We start from the raw sequence: 23,390 nt of genomic DNA on the forward strand, positions 1-23,390 counted from the left end.
ACGAAACTGCGCGAAAACTACAACAACGACGACGACGCTGATGGGTGGCCGATGGCCAGTAAAAGATTTTTCCGGCCGGTTAGGAAAATGCCTTTCGACCCGCGAGTGAAAGAGCACCATTCGCACACCCATCGGCACTGTCTTAGCAATTCGTGGGAGGAGATGGGGGGGGGGGGAGGTTAATCAGTATCAAGAAAAAATCCTCGTTGCTGGTGTGTGTGTGTGTATGTCTGTGTAAAATGAAGTGTTATGGTGCAGCAGTTAGTGCCGTGGCCGTGGCAGAGAGTCGCTAAATTTAACCTTTCCTGTTTAGCGATCTGCAGCTTGGTGAAGCTGTGTTTGGTGGCCAATGGAAGCAAAATAACGAGGTGGCTTTATCACTAAGAAAGCCGCTCTCCTTTGGTCATATTGCACTCAAAATCGTTTTGAAATATTTAAAGAAAAGGGTAAAATAACTTGAAGATTCTTCGTGTTACGTACGATTAATGAAGCTTACTATACTGTTAAACAGTATAACAAAAAATGGTTTACATATTTCTAAATGTTATCGAAACGAAAGGGTTGCCATATTTAAGCTTTAATGTCTATTTGCGCAGGTCTTAAATTACGATTACGTAAAAAAAAGTGTACCATAACTTCTTACTAGCCGACTCCGCTACCAGTAGAAAGAAGACGCACAATCAGCAGTAGCAACAATACAAAAAAAAAATGGGATGAAAAGAAAAAGGGACAATATTCCTCCCCCTTTTTTGTGCTTTCCACCCACCATCGTCATCTAATACAGCGAGAGAGAAAAAAAAGCAATTACTTTGGGAGCAAATTAGTATACAAAGATGCACACGCAGAGGAAAACCTTTTGGTGGGGTTTCCGGCACCATCCGGCAACATCCGATTTTTCCCTCGCCAATCCCCCCCCCCCCCCCCCTTCCTTCCTCTTATTCACTCTCTTTGTCCCTCGTCTTTCAAGTCTTCCGTTCTTCTCCTGGTCTTCCAAGGAAGTACTTACGCCCGGCGAAAGCAAAGCACGAAGGAATCCTTTTGATATGGAACCCGATGCCAGATGGATGGGAAAATGGTGACATTTTTCCTTTCGCCCATTTCGCATCATTAACAAGAAAGGACACCACACAAACCATCGGGCAACGCAAATGCTCTGTGGAGAAAACGGGAAACCTCCGACAGGAAACGGCATCCTTCGTGGCCATGTTGTTGTTGTACCAACCGGAGACCAGGAACTTCTGCTGGCGTTTGGCTCAAGGGAGCGGGTGAGCGGAGGGGTGTTGGAAATGCCTCCTTTCGGGTGGCTTCAGTAGTCGAGTTTTTGGATTGTTATCGAACCAAACGCTTTCAACTTATTAATTGTCATTCATTAACCGAAGCCAAAGTGATTTAATTAAGCAAAGCATGGAACAGAACGCATTCACACAGTAATAGTGTGCTATATTTGCTTCAATCATCGCCGCTGAAGATGAAGTGTCAGTTCCGAGGGAGGATGATAAATCCTTCTGCTTGAATATGCTCCCACCATTCCCAGGCAACATTATTCCTTTCGGCTCATTTTCCACTGGGGGTTGGGTTGGGTGCATATTTTTCTGCTTTCTTCGACAGGCTCTGCACCACCACACCATATGCTTCCGGTGGGGTTGGTGGGTGGGTTTGTTGTTATAAATTTTCTTTTTTTTCCCGTCCGAACACTCGATGCAAATCGGCCAATCCGGGAAAGCAGCATTGCAGTAGTTAGCTCACTCTATCGCTTGATTTTATTTCCCTCCTCTATATCTATATCACTCGCACTCTCCTGTTCTCGTTTTGTCCTCTTATTAATCGCACTCGCATCAATTGATCGATCGCAAGACAGAGAGATTATAACCACCTTCTGGTTCGAGGAAGAAAATCCCTTCGGGAAAAGCGGATGAACGCGCTAAGAAAAAAAAAACAAAAATCCAACGGCGATGGATTTCTGGAGGACCAAAAAAAAAAGTCCTGCATTAACCCTTAAACGGGGGTTTGTGTGTTAGCTGTGAGAAAATCACAATGGAGACGTGTATTTAATATCTTTCTTTATAATTTCAGTTTGTATTTTTTTGGTTTTATATTAATATTTTGAATAAATAGGTTTGTAGTTAACGTTCAAAATGAAATAAAAACGTCATATTTTCGTAGCAATCCATTTTAATCTTGCACTCAAAGGAAGTGACAGAAGAACACCGGTTTATCCGGGTTTTTTCCCCATGAGTCGGATTATCCGTGCTGCACCGTAATGACAGTTCGCAACACGCTTTGACATATTTACTTTAAACAAGATAAAGGTGAAGATATGAAAGATTCAATTACTTAATCTAAGATTTTTATCAAGTTTTGATCAACTTTTTACTTTTTTAACAGTATGCATAAGGCGTTTTTCATTTTACAATCTACATTTGTCACAATCTAGGTGTATTTTTGGTGTCAATTTTAAATGTTAACTATTCAATTGCTATTATTATGACTATTACAAAGTACTAATTATGCAAAATGTACTTACAAATGGCTTTAAAGTTATTACTCCTTATGTTTTTTGTTAATATTTTAGTAAAAAAGGGACCAAATAACATTTTATTGCAAACTTGTTTGGAAATCTAGTAGAAAGCAACCACCCAACAGCATTGCATTCTCAAGGGTTAATTTTTTACTTGGGAAATAAAAAATTGAGTTGAAATACATTCGAAATGTGTGTGAACGAAAGAGAGAGAGAGAGTTATATATAGAGGGATAAGGAGAGATTGTTGGAAAAAAACACACACACAGAAATGCGTATGCAAAAAGTATTTACGTCATCGAGAAAATAAATTATAATGACAATCGCCCTCGAGGCGCAAAAATAAGACAAATTCCCACCTTTACCTTACCTACCTTCCGTTCGTACGGCATTGCCGTGTTTTCGTATTTTCCTTTTGATGGTTGATGCGAGTTGAAAAGGAAGCGAACGAAGGAGTAATCTATACCACCGTCCCGGTACATACCTCACCGATAGTGTGCCGATCGCTTGATTTTGCTTCCGCAACCATGCACGCCTGGGGCCCGATTTTCCATTTTTCATCAACGCGATCCGTTGGAGCTGGAAACGAGAAAGACAGAGAGAGAGAGAGAGAGAGAGAGAGAGCGGGAAAAAAAGGAAAGCACCATGAGAAAGAGGACTTAACGTTGACTGATCTTCAAACCCCCTTCCCTTCCGAGTACTAGGGGGATGCCCGTTACGATTGGGCGAGAATTAGTTGATAAAAGGCAGCAGCAAAACTGCCGCAAAAGAAGCGAGATCCTTTCGTCGTACGGCGCCCAGCCTCCGGATGCATGTGGGTGGAAATGGAAAGCTTAGATGCTGGTGCTTGAATGGGCATTGCGTTTCATTCGGAGATGGCACCCACATCCAAGTGTGCCGATGAGTGCAAGGAAAAATACCCGTAAAGAGTGCGTCAGTCACCCATCGTTACTGCCGTTCGGTGCGCCGTTTTGCATTGCATGGTGATGATGTGGTGAGGTTGTGCTGGGGAGACTTTTTTTTTTTGTTGGTGTCTTCTCTCCTCTGCTAAATCACTTCATTTGGAGTCTTAAGAACACTCAAAACAAACACTTCATATGAATGGTGTCATTTAGCAGATGAAATTCCGGGAGGGAACGAGAAGATCAAACATCGGAGAAAATCACTCCAAAGGGTTTATGAACCAAAGCGCAGTAGATGTGTACGATTTTTTTTTTCAGGTTTTATGATAATTTTTTATCTTTTTAGGTTTTTTTTTTTTGTAAATATGAAATGTATAAGGAAGAAAAGAAAGCAATATTTAATTGACAAATTCTTATATAGAATTACCATTCAAATAGTAAATTATTCTTTGCATATCCATCGTCCTAATTAAATATACACCTTCAACATCGGATAAAACTTCCAAACGACATCGTAGTAACACGATTCCAACATGGGCAACAAAAGCAATTAACGGAAGCTTTATACAATTTTCGAATAAAACCATCCCTTCTATACGTTAATATCCTTTAGTTTTCTAGTGTATTTAATTGATTTGGCATTAATTCGTTTTTGTTTTTCTTTTGGAAATTAAGCACTTGCATGCATTTTTGTGTGTTGCTAGTTTTCTTTTCTCATTTACGCCACCCGAAAAATTTCCAGCGCTCGAAACCGTTACCGGCCAAATGGCATGCAAATTTTCGTTTCATTTGCACATTCCGGCATGGGAGACACGCGGAGGGCACATGTTTTCGATTGAGAGCACTTTTTTTTTTATTCGTTCGCTGTTGCATTGTTGGTGCTGCTGCTGCTTTTGCCGTTTTTTTTTTCTCCACGGTGCTTTTGCGGTCGGCGGGCCACCATTGCAATGGATGGATGTGGTTCCGTTTTTTTTTTTTTGCTTCTGGCAATTGGTTTTTTGGAAGCGTTTTTGGGGGCGACCGTACACGGATTGGTGTGGTTTTTTTTTTATGTGTGCGACTGGAAAGAACCGTTCGGAAAAGAGTGTGTTGCGCCTGTGTTTACGTTGCACTTGCTTTCCACGTTCCTTGCGCGCTGCTGCCCGGTTGGCCCGGTTGAGGCGTGTCGTTAAGCAAAGACAGAAGACGGTGGAAAACTGTGTGGTGCTGTTTGTTGTGCACAACTCGGGAGGCCTTTTTTTTTTGGCTGGTAGCGACCATGTGTGGGAAATATGGAAAGTCGGGAAGATGGCAGGTTGGGAAATTGTTGCCGCAAACGAAGGAGTCTCATTTCTTTTGCAGGTGAGCCACAATTGCAACCGAGCGGCGGGAGGAAAATAATGCCACTGAACGTGTTGAACCTTTAGTGAGAAAGTGATAAAAACAAATCTTCCAATAGTACAAGGAGATTAGTTATTTATTTCTGTATTAGTTCTTTCGCAAACTCTTCAACACTTTAAGCCTTTTAATGGTCTGATGATCGCTATTGCCGTTTTAATGACAACTTTTGAGTTCTGTTATACTTGTTAAACATTTAATGAAGCTTACACCTGTAGAATGACCTTAAAAGAGTTTACGGACAGGGTTGTTCGGTGTCCTGCCTGGTGACATGACTAGCCCACCGGGTGTCTAATGGGCCTTATTCGTTACACAACATTTGAGTCTTTATTGTTTTAATGGCTTAAGGATGCTATGAATTCCTGAAGAACTCTTTCGTCTCTGCACAATGTTTGGGCCTTTGACAGATCAATGCTGTCAGTAAAGCTATGGACTACTCCAAAGGTTTGTCCACCTATTTGTACATTACTCCTGTGTTACCCAAGCTGTTAAACTAACATTCTCACGGTTTTCAGCCAACTTACAGAAGGTTGGTGCGTATTTGAACAATAGCGGGTATAAAATCTATACCCGGGATATAATGACCCAATCCAATACTTGAACAATGAAATTAATCCCAATTAGGTGTAAATCTCTAATTCTTTCTTATTGGACATGAGAATTAAAATTCTTGATAAGCGTCCAACTAATTTAGGGCTGTTGTTGTTGTAGTGCTAGTGCTTATTGAATATTCATCCTCAAGAGTTATTCCGCAACATGTGGAGATGATCTAATACTAGTCTAGTTTTCTATCTACTAGACTTCTATCTGTCTGACAGCTTGTAATGCTCATTACAGGTCAATGAATTACTTATAACTTGTGATTACCTGCAATCCAAAGTTACAAGAGATAGATCAAGAGACCATTCCTCTTCTGTCAATGTGGACGACCTGGAAGGACATTACGGGCTGGGTCGTCCGGTGTCATTCTCATGACGTGCCTGGAGCCCATCGGAGTCGGGAGAGACAGTGAGCGGCTCCTCTATTGTCATTTCACACTTATATTGGACCAAAAATTCTTCTGAGCATCTTCTTCTCGAGCACTGCTAAGAGGGTTTTGTCGGTTTTGGACAAAGTCTATGTCTCAGAAGCGTACGTATGTACTGGAACTATATAGGTTCTATATGGTCCCACCTTCGTTCGTCGCGAAGGGTGTTTTGAGTAGAGAAGATGCTGTAGTAGTTGATTTAATGGCATCGTTATTCACAAGACAGTATCGCTACCAAATCCCGTTCGGATCATTCCTCTCTATATAACTGCTGGAAAATTAATTACCAAGCTCAAGGGTGTAAAATCAAGAATTCCAAGACATAGTAAATGCAGACTTTCCGTAGTTAACTGAATTATTCTTCTTCGTCTTTACCGGCATCGCAACCTCAAGATGTCTACAAGCCTACCATTTCTGACATTCTTTGACCTTATTTCCCGAAGTCGAATAGTCAGTCCTGCGTTGCGGGGGGTTCGGTCCGGATGGGATTTTGGTTCGGTCCTGTTGTGTGAAGACCGGCGCCGCTACCAATACACAGTCGTGTCGCCCTAACGGAATTACATAGCCAAATAGCCAGTAGCCTTTCTTAGTTTTCGAACTATATGATTTAATAATTGAATAATATAAAACCTACCCTTCTAGCTTGCACTTTATGCCGTGCAATTTGTTTTTAGTTTGATGATCAAATGAAAAACTTAACGAAATTATATCGTTAATGAAAGTCCAAATAAAACCGACCCGACCGTCCAAATGGAAAAGTATGTCGTTTTGTGGAGAAAAGAACATGAAATATTATCACTACATGTTCCCCCGTTTAGACAAAAGGACATCGCCCAGATGGCATAAGCATATTGAAGAATGGAATAAAACATTGTATAAAATGAAGCTTCGTTCGCGCTGCCGATCGTTTCGTTCGTTCGCTTGAGGTTGCATCGATGGTTTTCTTTTTCCTCCATCAACACTACCACTCATTTGGGTGCTTTACTTTAGTTTCGAAATAATTCTTTTTTTGTTTAAAAAATTTTAACCGATACATTTATTTTTTTTTTTGTGTCTGTCTCTCTGTGTGTGTTTTGTTCGTCCTGCGCGCATATTCATTGGTGAACGCGCTCTGTGATATCGTTTATTTAGGATGTGGAATGCGCTATCTTTCGTGGTGCGCCTGGTTGTGTGTGTGTGTGTGTGTGTGAGTGGTTTTTTTTTTTGCTTTGGAGGTTCATTTTTCCTTCCCGGTCGCTCTGCGGAACGTGTCCTTTGGATGTCCCGTTCGGGCATTTTTTTTTAATTTCACTACCACCCGAGAAGTACAAAAACACAACGCAAACAAACAAAAAAATGGCGAAAGGAACAGCTTTCAATCGTGCATATTATATAGAGTAGCAGCGCGCCACACACCACCACCCAGCACACACACACACACACACAGGCACGCGCAATGTGTCAAGTGGTTGTGGCACCAGTTAGGGAGGTGGGCGCGCGGGTGAAGTGGGCTTTACTCCGCTGTACTTCGCAGCGCCTCCTGCGATGATGGTGGCTGTTCGCTTTTCGTTGCCGCAAAACATACACAACCGCTCGCTCGTTGTAGCGCTGTGAAAAATGTATAAAAGCTATGTTATTTTTTAAAAGTATTTTGCATTTTTTTTTTAACTTTGTCTTTTTTTTGTTTTAATTTCTCCACCGCGCAGGGGTGCGGCAAAAAGGGAGGCGGGGGTGAGAAAGAGGCGCTTATTACTCCATTCAATCGCAACAATTTGGTGTGTTTGTGTGATTTTTGTTTTTCATCCTGCATTAGTACAGAGCGGACTTTTCCATTTTGTTCCCTTCTTGTGCGGAGCCTGGTCGGTCCTCTGTCCGAGGGGTAGCTTTTGCATTACGAAATCGCATCAGGCGCAGAATAATACAAAAAAAAGAATTATAAAAAAAGAACAACATAACAAAAAATCAATAGGGATGTATAATTGAATTAAGTTAGAGTTATTTTTTTCCCTGTTCGTTGTTGCTGCCCCGTTTTTCGCTGTGCGTCTCGTTGTTGTACACCAACCCACCCATCTCCCCCCCCAACGGGTGAGGGGATGCGCGCGGACTGGTGTGTTGGTGCGCGCACACTGCTCCATTATTCATCCTTATCCGCGTATCGATTCGATGTGGACGCCGCGCTAGGCACCAGCAGAATGTGTAAATGTGAGGATGAATAATCAATAAGCACAAATTGTGCAAATGGAGCAGAAGCGAGTGGGTGCGTGAGTGCGTTGCGGGGGTGAGGGGGGCTACGCGGGGAACGGTACGGAAGAAAGTTAGAGAAATTGCAATTAAAATCGGGAAATAGGGGGGTGGGGGAAAAATCTGTTTTTTTTTTTTGTTCACGATTTATATCAAATTCATAGATTCAGATTTTATATCAAAAAGGTGGTAACAAAAACAATTGCACTGTCATTTACATCAATTTACTTCAAAATGGTTGTTATTGACGTTTTTTTTAAAAGAAATATTTACAAAAAAATTAATCAAATTCGTATAGAACTTTAACTAACAGTTGTATCGCTTCAAGGGTTACCAGTGTGAAGTGTTCCCCAGAAGATCACATGATTCAGCCTTGATTAATTTCTTTTAGGCTGGTTTTGTTTGAATTTTAAATTACATACATTATTTATTATTTAATCCCATCCATCCGCTCAATGTGATAAAATTGAAAAATTAAAGAATTTGACACGTTTGTTAACCTTCGTGTCGTTCGTTTTGTAACCCAAATATACATTTTTCCGTTCGTTTCATTGTGTGAGTTCACTTACAAGCCCCTAGCTAACTTCTGCAGCTATCTTATCTAGTTTAGTACTATTTTCGCTGTACCATAACGTCGCTAGTTAACTAATTCCTGCCGCTTATTTCATTAACATAAGCTTTGAATACTTTGAAAAATAGTTTTCTTTGCTATGTGATACAATATTGGTATCCTGCACAGTAACACACTGATCAATTCCCTGATACCTTTGTCCAAATGGTCGTTTCATCCTTCGTCCTGCCATACACGCGTTTTACCTACCCGTTTACAGCCAATCGATGGTACCCAAAACACAAAATATCCCACCATAACTGTTTACGGGACGGACGAACATTTTAACAGCTGGTAGTTAAAATGGTTTACCTTCAGATCGTGCTTTTACCTGCGGTTATATTATTTACAATATTGAGAGCAAATCCAACAACTCTGGGACCTCTCAGAATTTATGGGTAGACCATAATTTTCCCAGTTTTAAGGCAAAAAAAAAACGTTGACGCTTCCCTTCATGTACTGTATATGGTTGTGTTCTTTTTGAAAGGTAAAGTTTCACCAATAGTCCAATTTAAACTGTTACAGTAATTCATTTACAATCATAAGTTTCTGTGCTGCAAAATCCTAATTATTATAATTCGTCCGTTCTTAATTTTAATAGATTCTGGTGCGAACAAACGTTAATAGTGACTAAAAAATTATAAAGTACAGGTAGTCCGCGAAATACACTGTTATAGCGAACTGCTATAATGTGGAAAAGATCAGTGTATCTTGAATTTCCGCGTGCTGTCGCATCCAAGTCGAATATTGTTTATACTTCAAAGTTATAGAGTTCACTTTCTTTTCTGCATCAAAAATTAAGAACAAATATTTTATATGACAATGGAAGGCATGTTTAACCATTTTCTTTTGTCTTTAAGCCTAGATTTTGAGCTCTAAACGAACTCAGCTATTCATTTTCCAAAAAACCATGCATCTTTCCAAATTATTTTTTATAGCGGACTGCGGAAAATAAGCGAATCGTGAATGCAAAAACATACTTGATAAGAATAAACTTTGCTTCAAATATTTCTTTCTAATGCATGAAACTTGCTGTTCGTAGGTATAAAAAATTTATTTCTATTTTTCGTTAGAATTTTGTACTATTACCATAAAAAGCTAAAAGTTTAAATTCCATTTCTATAAGAAATCGTGTAGTTCGCGGACTACCTGTAATGGGTTTACAATATAAACGTCGCCCAAATTTATCATGCATCGCACACCGGACCTCTCTAATTGTCTACAAACATTAATTACAATCACCACAACTCTCTGCGCCTCATAAGCACGCCTTGAGATAAAACGAAGCCTCGAGAGCTAACAAAAGCCTCCAAACATTCGTTTAGGTTTCGCGCCGTTTTGTTCTCCCTCCTTGTGGCGTTCGTACAGCGGAAACGCTAAGATAAACATCTAAACCCCACCGCGCACCGTGGATATGGTTCTCCTTCGGCAAGTTTTGTTCTATCTCGGCCGCAGACATTTTTGGCGAATGTGAAAATTTAGCTAGTTTTCTAGTGGGATGGAGCAACACCAAAGGGGGAGAATGGTCGGGCACGTTCATTTTGGTTACCTCTTAGGGGAGGAAGGGGATGTATTAAGGAACGGGCGGACACACACCACACAAGAAGCTACAAAAGGCCAATGCCACCGCGCGCGTGTGTGTCGGTTGTGTGCCGTGCCGTGGGGACTGGAGGCTCCAAGATCTACGGCCGGGGTGTATCATTAACCTCGGTCAAGGTTAACATTTATCTGTTTTTTTTTTTTATTCGCGTTTAATTCGCTCCACACCAATCATGCGTTTTGTTGCTACTTTATATGACGTTTGAGCAAAGTTAGAAACTTTTAATTGTGAACGGATTGGGAAGAAGTAATTTGCTATAAAATTATGTTTATTCACAATATCATCATGCCGCGAAGCATTAGTGTCATTTGCTATAAAATTAGTCTAATTGTTTAGTATTTTTATAGCAAATTAAACTGTCAATTAAAATTGACAGATGAGCTTAAAAAATGAAATTTTCATAATAAGACACTATAATCACCCGTGTAGGTGGATTCAAATCAAATTTACCACACTCCAGTTAATAAAATCGCCACCACACAACCACAACAAAAAACCAAAACTACGCTCGAAATGTTCCTAACGTTTCGAAACGTTTGTCAAGCCAAAAGGTGAACGTCCAACATATGCAAATAATTAAACTCGTTTTGTCGTCTCACGCGGTAGGGAGGGGGGCCTTTCGCTCCCGTAGGCCATTTCGGTGCTTGAAGGAAGCCCAAACCATTAGACATCCGGTACCGGTATACCAGGCAGGCCAAATCATACGCGTAAGAACATAAGGCTGCATGCAGTAGCAGCAACCGGGCTCTAGTCTAGCAAGAGTGTGACGCGATTTGTCGCCGCCGCGTAAATATTACGCGCGCGCTTGTTCTCTCAGGTCTCTCTCTCTCTCGCACACACTCGTTTCTAAGCTTCCGCGGTCGTTATGCGTTATGTTATAGCCTACCCGGCACTACCTACCTACCCGGAATGGTCCAATTGCCCTTACCCTCCCTTACTGATGCCGTGTGTGTTGCCCTTCAAGAAGATGGAATAAAGGAACAGAAACCCCGACGTAACACACCGAACGAGAGAGAACCACAAGCGCAGAAGAAAATCCAAAATCAAGGTCATTGTGCACGTTTCGCCGGTCGAAAAGTATACCCCGCTGTGATGCGGAGTGGTGCGTACGCGCGTGTGTGTGCGCTGTATGCGAATCCGACGTGTGTGTGTGTGCAGCTCAATATCGCGGAAGGTGCACAGACCAAACCACAATAATATATCCGTCGTACCACACATCGTCGTCGCAGGAGTGAAGGAGGGAGAACGGGGGAAGGAGTGCGTATTGTGCCTGTATGGGAGTGAAAGCGTATGGAGTTTTTTATGTTGCTTCTTTTTTGGGGGCGTGATGGGGTGGTGGTGTTTTCTTTTGGTCGGTGTTTTGTCTTCCTCCCCGTGCATAGAGAAATTTCGTAGCAAACTTTGACAATCTTGGCCTATGCTATGCATTTTGTGGTCCCTATCCGCACTGGTGTCTGTGTGTGTTTGTGGTTGGATGCTGTTGTGCAAATTAATGATTTGTTTCTTCCCGATCTCTTCAGTCCGAGTAGGCGCAGCTAATATTAAATCATGCACGCACAATGGGAAGTGTGTGGAAGGAAAAGACGGGACAAAAACGAGACAAATTGAAGGCAAACACATGTGCGCAACATGTGCACGAAAGCGCATCCGCGCCGTTTTTTTTTTCAGTTGCAGTGTGAGGTTCCGTTTATGAGCCGGCCGGCCGGCGGCTGTATGTGCAGTAATTTATTGAAGAAACGATGGAATGTTTTTGTGTAAAAAATATCGCTTTGCTGTAGGAAATACTAAAGCTGTGCTGCCTGGTTGCGGGGGTAATCTATGAGAATATTTCTTGTCATTTTATTTTTAAAAAATATTTTTAAACCATTTTTCTACAATTTTTACACATGAAACTAGTTGAAATTAAGTGCAAATTAAATTAAAACTGAATTACTTAATTGTGAAAAAAATGGAAAAAAAACAAATTTTTCGAAAAAAAACACGGTCGTCTCGTGTCCCCTTAATCGTTACCGATTACAACGCTCTGCATCAACCCTGGCCGGTGGCAATGCGCTGGTGTTTGTGTTTGTATTTTGCAGATTTTTACATACCCGCCGACACAAACTAAAAAAAAACCCCGAGCGCACGTTTGGGTGAAACGTATTTTTTTTTCGATTTTCGTTGATCGCATTTCACGACGATACGGGGGGGGCTACGGTACCACTATCGCTGTATGCGTATCGCGATGCGTTACGACGTCATATGTCGTACTCGCTGATGCCCGATGTAGTGCGTTACTCGTACGCTCATGGGTGTTTGTGCTATAGGGGGGATGGTTTTTTTGGCAAAAGATACCACCCCCAATCTCCTCGTCGTTGGTGGTTTTTGAATTTTTGCAACCAAAAAAAAAAAGCACAACCAGCGCGTGTGTGTGCGAATGGTGTATCCCACAAGCCGACGCCACGAAACCGGCGGTGTGTTAGTGTGAGTGTTTTGCCTTTTTGAATGTCTCTTTCCTTGTGGTGTGATGATGATGATGGATCGCGCACTTGCAAGCATAAGAATTATGTGTTGCAGTTGGGAGTTCATTCTGCTTCTTTTTGTGATAAGTAAAAGGATACGAAGCATCAAAAACGGGTAAGAAAACATGCATCTTGGAGAGGAAAAATCGTGAGTGTGTGTGTGTGTTTGGTTGTGTGTATGCGTAAGTAGCTCGTGGGAAGTAAGGAGGATGTGTGATGGATTGTTGTGTCTGTCCCTATCCGCATCCACTCATGCCTCCTCGCGCCCCCTCCGTGTCGTCTTGATCCATGTTTCGCACCGGTTGAGAAAGAAGTCGATGATGTTTGGAATGGATGTGTGTTAGTGGGGCGCAACACCACCACCATTCCAAAACCCTCGCCCTCTTCGTGATCACGTCAGGTATATTACGGTGTGTGGTGGCGGATGTGTCAAGTGCACGGTGCGACGTAAACACACACAAACCCCTGTAGCCCGGTGTGTATAAGCGCGTATGTACGCGACGAATGCGTGTACGCGCGGGCGCGTATGTGTGTGTCGGGGTTACATTTTTAACTTCTATCCTGCCGTCTCGCTCGCGCGGCGTGTCTAGCGCTCTCGTTCGCTCTGCAGCCGAGCGGCGAACTGTATCGCGCGCATCCGGTAGATAGGAACGAGCGAGAAAGCTATCTGGGGGAATTTTTTTTTCGCTCGCCCCCATCTTGTTCACACCATGCGATGTAGACGCTAGAGCGTGACAGCACGAGAAGCTGTGAATATAAAAATTGTATGTAGCAGGAAAAAATGCTCGCCTTTGTGTGCGCGCGTGTGTGTGTGTGTTTATGTGGCGAATTTTTTTTTGTTTCGTTCGCTTTGTGCTATTCCTATGGGGATTTTTTTCTCGCCGTCGAATACCAACACACACATTTTTTTTACCTTCCTCCTCACACTCCCAGCCTTCTGGCGTGTACGGCAAAAGCACCGCTAAAGGCTTAGCGCGCTGGGCGTGTGTTTGTGTACCCGTTCAGTCTGGTCTGGTATGCGTGGTGGTATGTTGTGCTGCAGCAGCAGCAGCAGTGTGTAGGAAGGGCAGAAGGCATAGCCGGTGCTGGCCGGTCGTTTCGATGTGGCCGTTACACGTTACGCGGGGATGAAGTGTGCGAGCGCACACGCACCCATCCAACCATACCCATACACAATGCAGGATTGATACCGTCCGCGCGCGTGTGTGTGTGTTGGTGTTTGTGGGCTGCAGGATAGAGATCGAGCGCACGGTTTGGAGCATCGTAAACTTTTTTTCGGCGAATTCAGTTTAGTTTTTCGACTGTGGCCCTTCGGTTCGGTGCGTGGTTGGATTCTGTTGTTTTGTGGTGTGCTCCCGGGGATCGTTTTGTACCGTGTCGCACGCGCGCCGTGTGTGTGTGTGTGAGTAGTGTAAGTGTGTGTGTGTATTAATGTCAATGCAGGTGGCGTGCAGTGTTTGTGCACCCCCGGGTTCCTTGCGGTGATCTGGAGCAAGAGAAAAAAAGAAGAAGAAATAATTAAAATCGACAGGAGTACGGAATTAGTCACAAGACGGACGCGCGCGCGCTTCGTCCAGCAACGGCACTTGTTCAACCCCGTTCTGGCTATACGCGATAGAGAGCGAGTGTCCTGTGGGGTCCACCCTTGTGTGCTGCATTTTTTAATTGGATCAACGCCTCGCCTGGATTGTTGTGCTGTGCACGGTCGAAGGAGGAGCATATTCCGCGCTGAAAGCAGCACGAAACGATCCTTCAGTCGCCCAGTGTGTACCCGTGAACGGCGTGGTAAAGGTACGTGTGCGTGTCACCGGGATCGTGTCCTCGGTGGCGAATATCTTCCAAAGTAAAGGCGAGCTACTAGCGAGTCGCACCGGCGGAGCTAACGATTCGCGATAATAATGCACCGTTTAGTGTGTAGGATCGAACGATCCTCCAGAACAAAGTGATCTAGATCACAGGGCTTGTGGTCCAGAGAAAGGGAGTGGAATAGATCGAGATCGTGTTATTAAAAGGGATAGTGTTAACGCATTTCCGTGATAGTTTTGTAGCGAAATCACCGCCTCTCGCTTCTAAGACAGTTACTTTTTGAAGGTCACTGGAGCAATGGAACTGCTCTTCACTGCCAGTTCGGTAAAACAAACACCAAGAACCCTGCCGTACTCAGCCGTGCTTATAATAAATCACCCAGGAAGAATGATAAGATTCGGGTGCAAAGAAATAATTTCTTCACGAACCACAAGATAAAATATGTAAATAAAAATTGTAACGAAAATATCTGCATCTTCATAGCATCTTGATCCGCATATGGTTGTGAATAGTATACCCCTCTTTTATTTAGGAATATAAAGAATACTATAGGATAAAGAGAGTTAAAAAAATATTGTGTCCAAATTCTATTGCGTTGCACTGTAATTACGGAAAGACGTTATAGAGTAGTGCAGTGAGCGGGCGTTATATAGCGTTATGCAGCGTTACAAGCCCGCGTGGAATGGTGTTTTAGTTTGTTTAGAAGATGGCTTTGAAGACGATTGTCTATCTATCTTTTAAAGAAGCTTAAAAAACATGTGTGCTATTAATTGTTCTTGCCGTGAAGCGTGTGTGTGTATGTGATCGATGCTGATTGTAGTGCCAAATGCGTAGAATTGCTATTCTTCTCGGTAAAATTTGATGTTCCTCCAAATTGTAGATTTTTAAAGCTTACTCCCCATGTATGTCCGGAATATGATGGAATTTGTTGCAAATTTTCTCAAAAATGTTGGGTTTTGTTTGTTGGTGATCTCGTTTGGTCAATAGAAGAACAATCAATAACACCCCACGCCGTGAGACACACGGACACAAACACATCTTATCTTGGCGCTGTGGTGGAGTTTTTTTTTCAAACCCCCCGAAAAAAAGAATTAAAAAGACATGTAAATGGTTCGCGCACACTGTGATTCTTGCCTTTTTTTTTATTTGGCAGCTTTTGACCCGCACGCTTCCCAGAAGTCCGGAAAGTGGTATGAGTGCGCGATTTGGCAAGCATTTTTTGGGATCGAGAGTTGCTGAAGTGGTCGATAAAGAGATGGAAAGGTGATGGTGGTGGTGGTGGTGGTCAGCTTTTGGTGCGTTCTTGAACAGTGCGCGTTGGTGTTGGTTGGCATTCTTGCCTGCCATTTAATATGCTAGCCGTTTACAGTGTGTGCTGCTGGTTTTAGTTGGTTTACCAGCTTGGTTGGTAGTTTTAGTTTAGAAGAACGACAACAAAAAGGAAGAAAACATTTGGTGATTTGGTGTTGTGCTGGAATGTGGCATATTCGTATTGGAACATCCAGCAGCAGATTGAGATTCTGCACCAGCTTTCGCTTTTAAAATTATCCGCGATTTATTTATTTTTTAGTCTCAATTAAAAATACCAAATGAGGAATTGTATTTTTTTAATTTTAGAACTGTGTTAGTACCATTTAAGTATTTTCGGTTTGCACAACCCGAACAGCCCGATGAAGAGCCATCACGAGCATCTGTTAGTGATGATGCATAACTTTATTAACGTCTTTTGTGAACACTTTGGCGTTAGTTCTTACTAATGGTTAATGGCTGCTTCATAAACAGTTTGGGCAATCTCTTACTCTTAGATCTCTTACTGTAGAAATGATGTATACAAATTATCCGAAAAACCATCCGATGCGTTTGTTTGCAGTTTTAGTATGCCAGACTTCACTCGACGGGATCGGAGCAAAATCCCATCCTGACCAATTCACCGTACGCAGGGCTTGAGTATCCAGCTACGTATAAATAAAGTCATAGCAAGCCAGAAATGGCAGGCCTGTAGACTTCTTGAGGTTGTTGTGCTAATAAAGAAGGAGCAGATGGTTGGAATAGCCGAGTTACTTTACATTCCGTGTCGAAACCGAGTCGAGTGGTAATACTGGACATTCAGTCCTAAATTCATGTGATTCGGCATTCGCCTAAAACATAACTGAAGTGACAAGCATTCGACGATGCGGTAAAATCAAACATTTTGGATATTTTGTCGCATGACAAAATCGAAGGATGCGCTGCCATTAATGTCAAATTCCATATAAAATCATATGGTGCAGCTGTTAGTCGCTCCTAAGGGTAGTGAACAGGACACACTCTCCCACGTAACAATTTTCCATACAAATCTAGCAAGGAGCAAGATGAATATGACCAATAGGATTACCCGATAGTTGCCACCTCAGCAGTTGGGTTGCACTCTCAACCATCGACGTTGTTATTTTCAATCAATCTGGCCTACTAAGCGTTACATTTTTTCTATGTAAATACTTCGTGTTTGGTTCGTGTGAATTGCGTGAGCTTATTCGATTAATTTCTCGATTTTGACATATGTCAAACAACCCAACCGTCGAGTGCGATCTCACTAGTTGGCATGTATTCATATCCCAACCAGTTAGGTTCGACTGTACCTTTAACGTCCGAAGTCGAAAACACACCAAAAATCCTTTCTCACGATCGAGTAATCCACCGCAAGATCTCGTACTCCAAAGGCTTCAAGATCCAACAATTTTGTTTTCGACTTTTAAGAAAAAAGAGTAACGCATTACTCGTTCTTGTTCCACTTTAGCACACGCATACATGCATGCCGATGTACGCCCCTCAGGGCAAGTGCTAGGGCACAACCGTTTTGGAACGAATTAAAAATTGCCCGTCGATGATCAACACACAATTGTGTCTGTGGCACGAAGCTGGTAGTTGTTATCCCAACAGCAACAAAAACTGGTTCTCTTCCAGGAATACACCGTTCCATGCTGTTATGTGCAGGACGGTTATGTCCACTGTCGACCACAGGTGATGCGGGAACCTTTCCGTAAGCGTAATCGGTTTCAGTTGTCCGGGGCTGAGTGTTCACGAAAACAGTAAAGAAAAACACTCTAAGGATTGGTTTTATAGTTTGGATAATCTCGCTTAAAAAGTGAGTATTTCCTGTGTTTAAAAATCCTGATAAGTTACTTTTATCAACAGTCGATAGTCGAAAAAAAAAATTAATCTTCCATAAAGTGAAGAACAAAAAGGTAACATAACATCGTTAAAAACTATCTGTCGCCCTTTACTCCGTCACCTGCTATTTGTGCTTCTACAACAGTCACGTTACACACTCCCGTTACGCACCCGTTACCTGCTCCGTGTGTAGTATATCCTTTAACACGGCGCAAGAGAGAGAGAGAGAGCAAGAAACGTCAAATCACCGCTCGTAATTGTGCGCGAGCGAGACAGCGAGAAGGACAGAGCAGTGTTGCCTGCATATTTTCAGACTCCTGTGTGTCGGTGTACGTATGTTTAGGTGTGTGTGTGTGTGAGTGCTTTTTTTTTCGTTATTTCACTTCCTGCGACGGACGCGGGCACATTTTCTGGAGCAAGTTTTATTTCTTTCGAACCATTTTTTTTTCGCTTTGCTCTTGGGTTGAATTTTTTTGCTCTCGTGCCCTCTCCTTGTGGAACCACCCTGTACCGGATGACGACGGTGACTACTGCGCTCTTGGCCTGCTTGGATGTGGGAATCATCACATAGCGTTTTTATGTTGTATAAAAGGAGGCGATGGTGAGACCTACAAAAAAAAATCGAGTCTCTTTGGAAGAATGGAATCGACAGGGTATTGGGAGGTTGGGTGGGATGGCGAGAGTTATGTAAAAAGTTGAAATAAAAATTAAGGGGTGGCACTAATCAATACACAACCTGATATCTCTCGCTTTTCTTCGGCAAATGAAGGGAGTTCAGTTTAGGATAGGGAGTTGGAGCGGGGGAAGTAGGACGATGCACATCGGGAAGGGAGTGGTGGTGTGATTTTTTTCCCCCATCGGACATACTGCGTTGCTGGGTGAAGAGTGTGGGCGAAGGGGAGGAGGGTTGGTTGGCAGGGTAGTGTGAGGATAAAAGGGAAGCGGTTAAGGATATTGGGCCAAGACGGGCTGGCAGGTAGAAAAGCGCGAAAGAGACCGGTGTGCTAAGTGAGATCGCTGCACAAGCTCACGCCAGAGGACGAAGCGAGATATGTTGTATGCAGGGTGTATAGGATAAGAAGAAGGGCAGACACACGGGCGCGGGCAGGGGTGGCGAAGGATAGCGCGCGAGGCACGTTTTGGACTTGGGCAGCGTTTTCGAGTGGCCGTTTCTTTACGTTTTTTTTTTGTCGCGCTCCATCACTTTCTACCTCCCAAACGGTATAGAGATCCCTGGCGTCCGTCTTGCCACTATATGCGTGTATATGCTCGATGGAGTGCGGGGCAGGATGAGATAAAAAAAAACACGAACAAAATCGGGATAAAAATCACAAGTAGCCACAGGCGCATGGGGAATGATAGAGCAATGAAGAAAAAAAAAACCAGTGCCAGAGCGGGAGGGAATCATCACGAGATGCAGAAGGACGTTTTCTTTCGAGACGGGACTAATAACACACAACGCGAGCTTTGGTTGTGTATTGTGTTCCTGATGATGATGATGATGACGACAAAAAAAAACACGAACTCTACATAAGCGAGAAAGAGCGAGAGAGCTTGATCGAGTAAAAGAAAAAAAAAACGAAACGCGATTTAATTGTTCAATCGCGTGCGCGCGCGACAAAGGGAGATAGGAATAGTAAAAGAATCGGAAAAAAATCCGACGATATTCGTGTGTCACAATTTTTTTTTCTTCCCTTTCCACGGTCAACATCGGAATCCTCACGGTTTGAATGAAAGGGACTTGTTGAGGGAGGGGAGTGGTGGCGGTAGGGGGGCATAAAAGGGAAACCCTTGGCGCAGAGTCGTACCAGTAAAAAGATGGAATCGCAAGGAAGAGCGTAAAGCGAGGGGGGAGGCCGGGGGTAGGTTGTTGGAACCACAGAAGACGAACGACGAATGACGACGCCGCGAGCCCGCAGACCATGACGTTGGTGAAGCATATTCAACATCTTCTCGTACCCGCAACACCAGAACCGGGACATTCGAACAAATATACACACGCACACTACCCTGCGCGAAGCGAGGTAGAAGTTATGTGCCGGAATGAGAGACATCGCTGCAAAGGAACTCTGCTCATTCGAACTCAGGGGGTTGGAAAGCAAAAAAAAATCCCAACCACCAAAGCAACCATTGGCAAAACACACATATCCACACAGCCACACACCGGTACACATGGGAAGAAAAATACACGCCTCATGAAGTAGTGTAGCGCTTGCGGAAGGGGGGGCTGTGTGCGGAAGAGAAGCGGCAGAGTGGTGGGGTGGTGTAGGAAGTGGCAATGCGTTTTTTTTTTCTTACGGTGATGATCCACGAGATGAGGAGGTTCTTGATTTTTTCCCCTCTTGTGTGGCTGTTTGTGTTTTTTTTCCTTTGCTTTGCAAATACCACTACAAACACACACGAGCCACGCCACACACATATAGAGCGTCGCCTGGTGTGTGACGTGCGTCCACAGGAAGGGGGAGACCTGCCGATGATGTACGTGTGTGTTTGAGTGGAAAAGAATAAGCGCAACGAGCATAAAAAAATCGCTCTACCAAACCCACCCCCTCCTCTCCACCCCATCCCCCTTCTTCGTGGTGTTCTTGAACGCCTTATGCTGTGTGGTCGGCGTCGCCGCCGTCGTTAGCACAGCCTGCTGCATCCTCCGAGCATAAAAAGTGCTCGAAACACGCACACACACAGCGAGCGCTGTGAATAACTTTTTTTTTCCTGCTTGTCTTTCTTTTACTTTTTATCTCCTTCGATAGTTTCTTTGGCTTGTTTCCTCGTTCCAATTATGTCCAGCGAATGGCATCGGTGTGTGAGTGTGTCTCTGCTCGTAACTGATATTCCTTTTGCTTTCTTCTTTCGTTTTGTTGGTGGTCGGTTGGTTGTGTTTTTTTTTCCATCTCTTCTTCTTCTGATTCTTCCTATACTGTGCCTTCCACTTGTCGTCTCGTGTGGGGTGCGTTGGTACTGGTGCCTTCTTTCTGCCATTTCTACCGTACTGCCGGCGCTTCCATTTTCTATGTTGCATTTACCAAGCATTGGTTCGCTTACTGCGCCTTTACTGCGTGTCCTGTTGTAAAATACCATCACAAGAATGCACTCCTTCGACACTCGTTGTGGTTAAGCAAAGTAAATGGGAATATATTTTTATTTTCGTGGTTAGTTAATGCTCGATCAGTATAAACATCGTCGTCAGCACTACAATCTATGAGGTCTTGGCCTACCTTAATCTGGACCTAGTAGAATATATAGCTTCGTCCTGTGTTGTCTGAATGACTGGATCTCGTATTCTCAACTCGCATTAATTGCGGGAACATTCAACGAGCACTTATATCATTTTGGCTTTGAATACAACACTGATCTAGTGTAAGAAGCAAGCTCTGTACTTCGTGCATTAGTATATTAGAGATAAGTTAATGTTAATGTAATTAGTTGTTCAATGAAAAATCCAGCAAAGCCGAAAGCAGTGTCTATGATGATTTCAGTTAGAAAGGTTATATAACTCTGAAGAATTTGATTGGTGCTGCTGGAATCGTTTGATCCGTTGTATTTCCATGAAAGTTTTATGTAATACAGTCAAGTCTCTCTAAGGTAGTTCCTCTCAAAGATAGCAAGTCTCTCTAAGAAAGCGGTCCATTCAGCTTGCAGGTCAAAGGGACTTGATTGTATTACAATTGTATTGTATTGTAAAAAAAAACTTTATGAAGGTACAGCAGGCCTCGATGATAGGCCAATACTTTCGGAGTTCTTAATGGGTGTTTTGCGTAATGAATCTTTGTAGACGAGTCTACATCTTAATATGTATCTACAGAGAGGACTCACTCAATTCAGATATCCAGTCTCAAAAGATTCATGAATCCACTGAGCAGCCCCTTTGGGGTCTAAGCGAAATGGCAGTTAGGGCCCATTTTTGACAACTGATCTGGTGGGGGGGAATTCTTGAAATGGAAATTCAGATTGATGCATTCAGTTCAGAGACCGACAGACGCCTTTCAATTGTTTTGTTCAGAACCCTGTAACAGGTCGCAAAATCACAAATGTTTGGTGCTGCTTTTCGGCTGCCAACGATAATTATTATTTGTGGTGTTTGTGTGTGTGTGTGTGAAAAATAATCCCCAAAAGCATGTGACTGCTTACATGCCGTGTTTGTTTTTTTACAGTACTCTCCATGTCGCTTATCAGCCAGCCAAGGGAAAGCAAAGAATGCCAGGGCGGAAACGGCCGGCTCCATGCAAATGATAGCAGCCAACGAACGATCGTTGATTGTTGTGTTTTTTGTTACAAAAAAGTCCATCACATGGACATGCCAAAATAAGAACGCAGCACACTCACCCCAGAACGAGTGGAAGATACAGTCAGGCTGACCATCAAAATGGGCCCCCACCGGGAGTGCATTCTAGACCATCGCTGGTCGGGATGCTGCTGTTGCCACCGTATCGCTAGACAACGACCGGCTCCTCCGGTAGTTGGCAAACATTACATATGGACGAGACGATGGTACTGCACTAAAAGGCAACCACGATGCTGAGGAATCAAAACAGAACGGAGCAATAAAGAACAAACAAGGCGCAACATGCAATAAATATTAAGGAGAAAAAAAAGCAACACTGACCGCTGAACAGGAAAAGGAAAAAAAAACAGAAGAGAAAAAAGGCGCATACACACACACACCGAGTGGGAAGGTCACATTGGGAGAGAAGGTGTCTCGTTTGGTCGCCGTATCGCCCTCCTTCTCCCGGGCTGTGTTTAGAAAGAGAAATGGGGAAGATTGCGATGATGTTGTGTCTGAGCACTGTGGGCGCTTGTGCGTGACAGCGGCAGGGTATAGGGGGGGGGACGCGAGATGGCGTTAAAATGAAGATGAAAATGAATGAATGAATGGCGTAAAAATATGGGGCATAAAATGTGTGTTGTAAAAACCATGCCGCTCATTCTTACCCACCCTCCGCCGTCTGCATCCGTCTGTCTTCCGAATGCGCCGGAATATGAAGTATGAAGCGCAAAAGAGGAAGGTCGGACGGGAGGGTAGGACGGCCGAGCAAAGGGAAAAAAATAGGGAAAAAAGCACGTGTGTGGAATCGGTTTCCTTTTGGGGTGGTTTATTTATATACGTGTATGCGCACTCGCTTATTTTTATGCTTTTTATTTTACGGTTCTGCTTTTGTGAGCTCCGTGCCCTGGCCCAATGTCGCTTCGAAGTTCGTTTCGTATTTGTTGCTTCTGCTTCTTATGTGTCCTATGTTGCCGTAGGTGTTCGAAGCGTGCTTTTGCCCTTCTCCGGTTGCCATTACCATTGTTGTTGTTGTTGTGGGATCGTTGAACATATTAGCCAGCTGGTAGAGGGTGGGTTTTAAAGATATGCAAGGTCATTTCTTTTGGTTTGTCGCTAAGAAACATCTCTTGTCTTGCTGTAATTTTAATGTTTGAAGTGCAAAAACTGGGCGCCGTTTAACCGGGCCCATTCGTTTATCCGTGCTATTGGCAAATGACAGCTCCGCAAAGGCTACTTGACAGATCAATTCGAAAGCTCCCAAAACGGTTCCAAATAGTGTTGGGTAGATCTGTTGCAGATAAATCTATGAACTGAACGAATGAACCTGAATCTCTATTTTAAAGATTAATTAATTCGCAAGCATTCATAATTCTCATCGTTCTTCGGTAATTCGGGCTCTCGATGCGATTAGATTC

At 43.2% G+C, this 23,390-nt stretch overlaps 1 protein-coding gene across 1 annotated transcript in view; it reads left to right on the forward strand.

Annotated features, from left to right (window-relative positions):
- Positions 1–23,390, forward strand: part of LOC128715331 (histone-lysine N-methyltransferase Suv4-20) — a 64,277-nt gene that overhangs the window by 35,349 nt on the left and 5,538 nt on the right. The gene's annotated exons all lie outside the window — the stretch shown is intronic.

This window comes from Anopheles marshallii, chromosome 3 (assembly GCF_943734725.1).
Source record: "Anopheles marshallii chromosome 3, idAnoMarsDA_429_01, whole genome shotgun sequence".
Lineage (NCBI taxonomy): Eukaryota > Metazoa > Arthropoda > Insecta > Diptera > Culicidae > Anopheles > Anopheles marshallii.